The 8,871-nt window shown below is 35.6% G+C and overlaps 1 pseudogene; it reads right to left on the bottom strand.

Moving 5' to 3' along the window:
• Positions 1-7,144: 7,144 nt before the first annotated feature.
• Positions 7,145-7,263, bottom strand: LOC112484946 (annotated as a pseudogene).
• Between the last annotated feature and the right edge of the window lie 1,608 nt (positions 7,264-8,871).

Here is an 8,871-nt window from a genome sequence, read left to right as displayed (position 1 = left end):
GAGATGCAGGAAATCTACCTAATATATAAAAACAAACACAGAGGGTTAGTCAAAATGAGAAAACAAAGAAACATGTCTCAAAGGAAAAAACAAAAGAACACTCCAGAAAAAAAAAAGAACTAAATGAAATGGAGGCAAGCAACCTAACAGATACAAAGTTCAAAATACTGGTTATAAGGAAAGTGGCATCAGAAGCATGGTGGCATGAGGGGTCCCCTTGATCTCTCCAGTTAAAATTACACCAAGTTGAACAGCTATAGTCCAACAAGGATTTCCAGCCTAATACACAAACACTTCTAAGAGATCTGTGCATCAAAACATCTAAATGTGGGTGAATCAGGGCAAACAGGAGGAGGGAAGGGAGAAGAGCAGAGATGGGTGCTGCAGATACAGCCTGAATCTCACTGTGAGACTTGGGGATATGGGATGAATCAGGATGCTGTGTACACTCTCTGTAGCTCTGAGCATTTGTGACTGAGTGATCAGCATATACCACAGCTGAATTCAGTGATCAATCATGGTGAAGACCAGAATATAGAAGTAGAAAGCTGTGTTCTAGTAGGTGCGACTGCCAGCCAGAAAACAAAGCCACTGAGTCTGATCCCTTACCCATATCCTCCCAGAACCATAACATTAAAAAGGGAAATAGAGGGAAAAAATCATAAAATACCACCAAACTAAAACAGACAGAAACACAGGGAAAAGAACAATGGAGATACCAAACTACCAGAAAACAAAAGATAAAATGGCTATAGGAAAACCTCGTATATCTATAATCACCCTAAATATAAACGGAATGAACTCACCAATAAAAAGGCACACAGTAGCAGATTGGTCAAAAAGCAAAACCCAACCATACGCAGCCTTCAAGAGACACATCTCAGCTGCAATGACAAATCTAGACTCACGATGAAAGGGTGGAAAAGGATACTCCAAGCAAATGACATCCAGACAGAGAAAAGTAGGTATAGCCAGACATATATGACAAAATAGACATTAGGATAAAAATGGTAACAAAAGACAATGATGGACACTTCATAGTGACAGAGGGGACCATACAACAAGAAGACATAGCATTTATCAATATACATGGTCCCAATCTGGGAGCAACAAAATATATAAAGGAACTACTAACAGAACTAAAGGGAGAAACTGACAAAAAAATTATAGCAAGGGACCTAAATACCCCAATGACTGCTACAGATAGATCATCCAAATACAAAATCAATAAGGAAATATCAGCCTTAAATGACACATGAGACCAAATGGACATAATTGACATTTATAGAGCCTTTTGTCTGAAAACAGCAGCTTATGCATACTTCTCTAGTCCACATGAAACATTCTCAAGGATAGACCATATGTTGAGTCAAAGCTAATCTTAACAAATTTAAAAAGATTGAATTCTTACCAAGCATATTCTCTGACCATAATGCTTTGAAACTGGAGATCAATTGTAAAAAGAAAGTGGGAAAAACTACAAATATGTGGAGATTAAACAGCGTGCTACTACAGAATGACTGGGTCAAAGAAGAAATAAAAGGAGAGATCGAGAGATGTATAGAAAAAAAATGAGAAGAAAAGTACAACATATCAAAACTTTTGGGATAAAACAAGGATCCCCAACTGTGAACCAGGCTGCATAGCAGGAAGTGAGTAGTGGGAGAGCAAGCAAAGCTTCATTTGTATTTTCAGCCACTCCCAGGCACTAGCATCACCACCTCCGCTCCATTTCAGATCATCAGGAATAAGATTCCCATAGGAGTACTGGTCCCTGGTGCCAAAAAGTTTGGAGACTGCTAGGAAACAGCAAAAACAATCATTAGAGGAAAGTTTATATCATTATGGGCTTATCTCAAGAAACAGGAAAGATTCCATATAAACAACTTAATATTATGTCTTAAAAAGCTAGAAAAAGACAAAATGAAACCCAAAGTAAAGAGAAGGATGGAAATAATAAAAATTAGAGCAGAATTAAATAAAATTGAAGACAAAAAGACAATAGAAAAAATTAATGCAACAAAGAGCTAGTTCTTTAAAAAGATCAATAAAATTGACAAACCCATGGCTAAACTCAGAGAAAATGCAAAATAAACAAAATCAGAAATGAAAGAGATACTATAATAGATACCACAGAAATACAAAGGATAATACAAGAATACTGTGAAAGAATATATGCCATCAAATTCAATAACCTAGAAGAAATGGACAAGTTCTTAGAAATATACAATCTTCCTAGACTAAATCAAGAAGAATTGGAAAATCTAAATAGACTGATCAGCAGTATGGAAATTGAAAGAATCATCAACAACCTACCAAAAAGTAAAAGTCCAGGACCAGATGGCTTCACCAGTGAATTCTACCAAACATTCAAAGATTTAATACCTATTCTCCTCAAACTCTTCCAAAAAATCAAAGAGGAGGCAATACTTCCCAACTCATTTTATGAGGCCAATATTACTCTGATACCAAAACCTGGTAAAGATAACACAAAAAAAGAAAACTACAGACCAATATCTCTCATGAACACAGGTGCAAAAATCCTTAAAAACATACTAGTAAATCAAATATAACAATACATTAAAATGTTTATATATCCAATCAAGTGGAGTTCATTACAGAACGAAGGTGGTTCAGCATATATGCAATCAATGTGATACACCACATAAACAAAATCAAGGATAAAAATCATATGGTCATATCAATAGATGTAGAAAAAGCATTTGACAAAATACAGCATTCATTTATGATTAAAACACTTAGTAAAATGGGTATAGAAGAAAAATACTTTAACATAACAAAGACCATACATGATAAACTCTCAGCTAATATCATCATAATGGTGAAAAACTAAAAGCTTTCCCTCTAAAATCGGGAACAAGACAAATTTGCCTGCTTTCACCACTCTTATTCAAAATAGTATTAGAAATCCTAGCTAGAGCAATCAGACAATAGAAAGAAATAAAAGCCATCCAATTTGGGAATGAAGAAGTCAAATTGTCACTTTTTGCAGGTGTCATGATTCTCTATACAGAAAACCCTAAAGACTCTACCAAAAAACTATTAAAGCAATAAACAAATACAGTAACATTTCAGAATACAAAATAAATGTACACAAATATAGTACATGCCTATATACTAACAATAAAATTTCAGAAAAAAATGTGGAAAAACAATTGCTTTTGCAATTGCGACAAAAATAATAAAATACATAGGAATAAACTTAACAAAGCTTGTGAAAGATCTACACACTAGATATTATGAAATATTAATATGAAAAAATTAAAGGAGACACAAAAAATGGCAAAATGTTCTGTGTTCCTGGACTAGAAGAATCAACATAACTAAAATGGCCATATTACACAAAGCAATATACAGATTTAATGTAATCCTCATCCAAACCCCAATGACATTAAAAAACAACAACAACAACAACAACAAAATCATTAGATTTGTATGGAAGCACGAAAGACCCTAAATAGCCAAAGTAATCCCGAGAAAAAAGAAAAATGCTGGAGGTATCATTCTCATTACTTAAAATTATACTACAAAGTGACAATTATCAAAACAGCATGATATTGGCAGGAAAACAGACACACAGACCAATGGAACAGAATTGAGAGTCTAGAAATAAACCCCCATGTATATATGAACAAATGAATTTTGACAAACATACAATGGAGAAAAGACAGCCTCTCCAAAAATGGTGCTGGGAAAATTGGAAAGCCACATGCGGAAGAATGAAACTAGACTGCTATCTGTCACCATACATCAAAATTAACTCAAAATGGTTCAAAGATCTAAATATAAGATCTGAAACAATAAATTACATAGAAGAAAACATAGGTACTAAACTCATGGACCTTCGATTTAGAGATTTTATTAATTTAACATCAAAGGCAAAGGATGTAAAAGCAAAATAAATGAATGGGACTATATCAAACTAAAAAGCTTATGAACAACAAAAGACACCTTCAACAAGACAAAGAGGGAACCATCAGAATGGGAGAAGATATTTGCAAATAAAGCCTCTTAAAAAAGGCTAATATCCAAAATATATAAAAAACTCATATGGCTCAACAACAACAAAAAACAAATAATCCAATTGAAAATGAGCAGAGGATCTGATCAGACACTTCTCCCTAGAGGACATACAATTGGCCAATAAATATAGGAGGATATGCTCAACTTCACTGGCTATTACAGAAGTGCAAATTAAAATCAAAGTGAGATACCACTTCATACCTTAAGTATGGCTATTATCAATGAGTAACAAGTGTTGGAGAGGTTGTGGGAGGAACACTCAGGAACCCTCATATACGGCTGGTGGGAATGTGAATTGGTATAGCCACTATGGAAAACAGTATGGAGTTTCTTGAAAAAATTTAAAATAGAATTACTATATGACCGTACAATCCCTTTTCTGGTTATCTACCCCCCAAATTGAAAACATTTACCTATAAAGATATATTCATTCTGATGTTTATTGCAGCACTAGTCATGGTGGCCAAGACGTGGAAACAACTGAAGAATCTTTTGATAGATGATTGGATAAATAAGTTGTGGTACATATATGCAATGGAATATTATTCAGCTATAGGAAAAGATGAAATACTGCCATTTGCACCAACATGGATAGATCTTAAGATTATCATGCTAAGCAAAATAAACCAGACAGAAAAAGTTGAAAATCACCTGATATTACTTATATGTGGGATATAAACCAAAAAGCAACAAACATGACAAATAAACAGTGACTCATGGACATAGACAGTAGATTAGTGATTACCAGAAGGAAGTGGAGGAGGGAGAAGGTCATTTGGAGAAAGGATTTCAAATATTTAGTGACAGAAGGAAATTTAACTTTTGGGTGGCGAACACACAATGCAATATACAGATGACATGCTATTGAATTGTATACTTAAAACCTATATAATTTCATTAAACAATGTTACCCCAATAAATTTAATTTAAAAAAAAACACTGGTTATAATGATACTCAAAGTATTTAGGGGAAAAATAGACGATCTCAATGAGAACTTCAACAAAGACACAATAAGTATAAAAAAAGACACAGAAAACATAAAATAGAACCAGTCAGAAATAAATAATACAATAATTGAAATAAAAAGTACACTAAAAGGAATCAAAAGTAGATTAGGGAAGCAGAGGACTGAATCAGCGATTTGAATGAGAAGGCAGCAGAAAACACCAAGTCAGTAGGTCAAAAATAAAAAAAGTCAAAAAATGAAGAAAGTTTGAGGAACCTCTTGGACAACGTCCACCATAACAACATTTGCATCATAAGGGAACCAGAAAAAGAAGACAAAAAGCAGAGGCTTGAGAACCTATTTGAAGAAATCTTGATGGAAATCTTCCCTAACCTAGTGAAGAAAATAGACATATATATTCAAAAAGCACAGAGTCCCAAACAAGACAAACCTAGATAGTCCCACACAAACACACATCATATTTAAAATGCCAAAAATAAAAATTAAAAAAAAGACAAGAGGTGAATCTTAAAAGCAGCAAGAGAAAGGCAACTAGTTACTTTTGAGAAAGCTTCCATAAGAATATCAGCTGATTTCTCAACAGAAATTTTTCAGACCAGAAGCGTTGGTCACAAAATATTCAAAGTGATAAAAAGCAAGGACCTACAACCAAGACTACACTACCTAGCAAGGCTATCAATTAAAATTGAAAAAGAGATAAAGAGCTTCTCTGACAAGAGAATGCTAAAGAATACATCACCTCCAAGCCAGTATTACAAGAATTCTTTAAGAACTTCTTTAAGATGAAGACCAGGGCAGGGGGACCATAAATTAAATAATAAAGTGGCAATAACTCTGTACCTATTAATAATCATATTAAGTGGATTAAATGTTCCAATCAAAAGACATAGAAGAGCTGAATGGATAAGAGAATAAGACACTTACATAAGGTGTCTATAAGAGATCTCCTTCAAATCAAAAGAAACACAGACTGAAAGTAAAGGAATGGGAAAAGATATTTCACACAAATGAAAATAAGCAAAAGGTGGGGTAGCAAAACTTATATCACACACAATAGACTGTAAAACAAAGGTTATAATAGGAGACAATGAAGTGCATTATATAATGATAAAAGGATCAATTCAAAAAGAGGACATAACCTTAGCAAACATTTATGTACCAAACATAGGAGCACCTAAACATATAAAGCAAATATTGAGCAACATAAAGAGAGAGATTGACAGTGATACAGTCTTAGTACGGCAGGAGTCTCCAACCCCTGAGCCGTGGACTAGTACCAGTTCTTGGCCTTTTAAGAACCAGGCCAAACAGCAGGAGGTTAGCATCAGGCTAGTGAGTAAAGTTTCATCTGTATTTGCAGCTGCTCCCCAGTGCTAGCATCACCACCTCAGCTCCACCTCAAATCATCAGGCATTAGATTCTCATAAGAGCACCAGTCCCTGGTGCCAAAAAGTTTGGAGACTTCTGTAGTATGGGACTTAACGCCATATTGACACCAATGGGCAGATCTTTCAGACAGAAAATCAACAAGGAAACAGCAGGCTTAAATAACACAGTGGGCCTGATAGATTTAATTGATATCTTTAGAGCATTTCACCCCCAAAGCAACAGAATATGCATTCTTTTCAAGTGCACATGAAACATTTTCCAAAACAGACCACATATTAAGCCACAAACAAGTCTCAATAAATTTAAGAAGACTGAAATTATATCAAGCATCTTCTCCGATCACAATGATTTGATGCTAGAAATCAATTACAAGGAAAAAAAATGAAAAATAAACAAACACATGGAGGCTAATAAACATAACAGTCTAATAAACAATAATGGGTCAATGAGATTAGGAATAAATCAAAAGATACCTTGATACAAATGAAAATTAAAATGTGACTCAAAATCTATGGGACACAGCAAAAGTATTACTAAGAAGGAAATCCATAGCAATACAGACCTACCTCAAGAAACAAGAAAAAGCCCTAATAAACAATGTAACTAAACAGTTAAATGAATATAGAACATGAAAAACAAATAAAGCCCAAAGTGAGTAGAAGGAAGGAAATACCAATATGAAAGATCAATAAAACTGAGATGGTTCTTTGAAAAGATAAAGAAAATTCATAAACATTTTTTTCCACCTACAGCACCTGGTTTTCCTAGGTTGTCTCCCATCCAAGTACTAATCAGGCCTGACCCTGCTTAGCCTCCGAGATCAGATGAGATTGGGCATGTTCAGGGTGGCATGGCCATAGACTCATAAACTTTTAACCAACCTCATGAAGAAAAAAATGAGACTGTACCCAAATAAATAAAATTAGAAATAAAGGAGAAGTGATAAATGACTCCACAGAAATAGAAAAGATTATAAGAAAATACCATGAGCAATTATATGCCATCAAACTGGACGATATGGACAAAATGGATACATTCCTAAAAGCATACAATTTCCCAAGACTAAGTCAATAAGAAACAGAAAATCTCAACAGACCAATTACTACTACTAATGAAATCGAATCAGTAATCATAAATCTCCCAATGAACAAAAGTCCTAGGGTAGATAGATTCACAGGTGAATTTTACCAAACATTCAAAAGATGTTAACACCTATTTTTGTCAAATGATATCAAAAAATTCAAGAGGAAAGTCTCCCAAGCTTATTTTACAAGGCCACCATTACCCTGATATCATAACCAAAGACATTACATGAAGGAAAGTTATGTCAATATACCTGATGAACATAGATACAAAAATCCTCATCAAAATATTATCAAACTGGAGGAGAAAACAAAATGCTGTAGATGATAGAGGCTTTGTTCATCCCTCTTATGACCAAATCAAAGTGTGACAGAATATGGAACAAATAGCAAGGAAATTTGCCTGGGAACTAGATTTAAAAAAAAGGACCTACAACTAGGGAGAGAACTAAGAAATCACACTGCAAAGAGAAGAGGTAAGAAGGGGCAAGAATGCAAGGCTGTCGGTCTCGAGCAGCTGAGTGGGACAGAGGCTGCAGCAGGGGTAGCCAGCAGCCGCAGATGCCTTTTAAAGGGGTCATGTCTGAAACTGGACTTTCACGGTGACAGACCTGCTCTCTTTGAGCACAAGCGCCAAGTTGGTCACTCCAGGGGCACCAGGGACTTATAGGGGAGTGACACTGAGTTGGAGTGAGAGCCAGAGGTGAGGATCTCTCTCTGACAAAAGTGCCAGCAGTATCTATTGTTCCTCTATTGAGCCCTTCCCCTCCCAGAGAGCGCAGCAGAGTCGCTATAGCTGAGACATCATAAAACTGGATAACAGAGGTCGTTCCACACAGAGGAGTCCCTGAAACTCTGCCTTCTCCAACTCCAAGCCCCACCTAAGCCACATCCAGGTGTGTCCTTGCTTAGTCAGGTGCTTCTTGCTGAGCAATGCCAAGCAGCAGGCCTCAGTTTCTGATGTTGTTTTTTGTGGCACCCACAAACACAGCATATGTGGATTGCTTGCTAAATTTTAACAGGTGGCCCCAGAGGGGCACAGGCTGGGGCTAAACTTGGCCTGCAGCTGAATCCCTGTCAGCACTGTGCCTCTGGACATCCATTACACAAAGTCACACTAATAAGACTGGGAAACTCAGGAGCTTTGCTTAGTACTTAGGAACAGACACAGAAAAGCAGCCAAAATGGGAAGACAAAGAAGAAACCATATGAGAGAACAGAACAGAGATCAGGAATAATGGAGTCAAGCAATCTAACAGATGCAGAGTTCAAAACACTAGTTGTAAAGATGCACAATGAATTCAGGGGAAGTGTAGATGAATTCAGTGAGAACTTTAACAAAGAGATAAAAAAAAAACATAAAAATGGAAATAGAAATTATAAAATGA

This window comes from Pteropus alecto, unplaced genomic scaffold (genome assembly GCF_000325575.1).
Source record: "Pteropus alecto unplaced genomic scaffold, ASM32557v1 scaffold208, whole genome shotgun sequence".
Lineage (NCBI taxonomy): Eukaryota > Metazoa > Chordata > Mammalia > Chiroptera > Pteropodidae > Pteropus > Pteropus alecto.
Note: the sequence above shows the minus strand (reverse complement) of the source record. Positions and strands in the feature narration are given on the sequence as shown.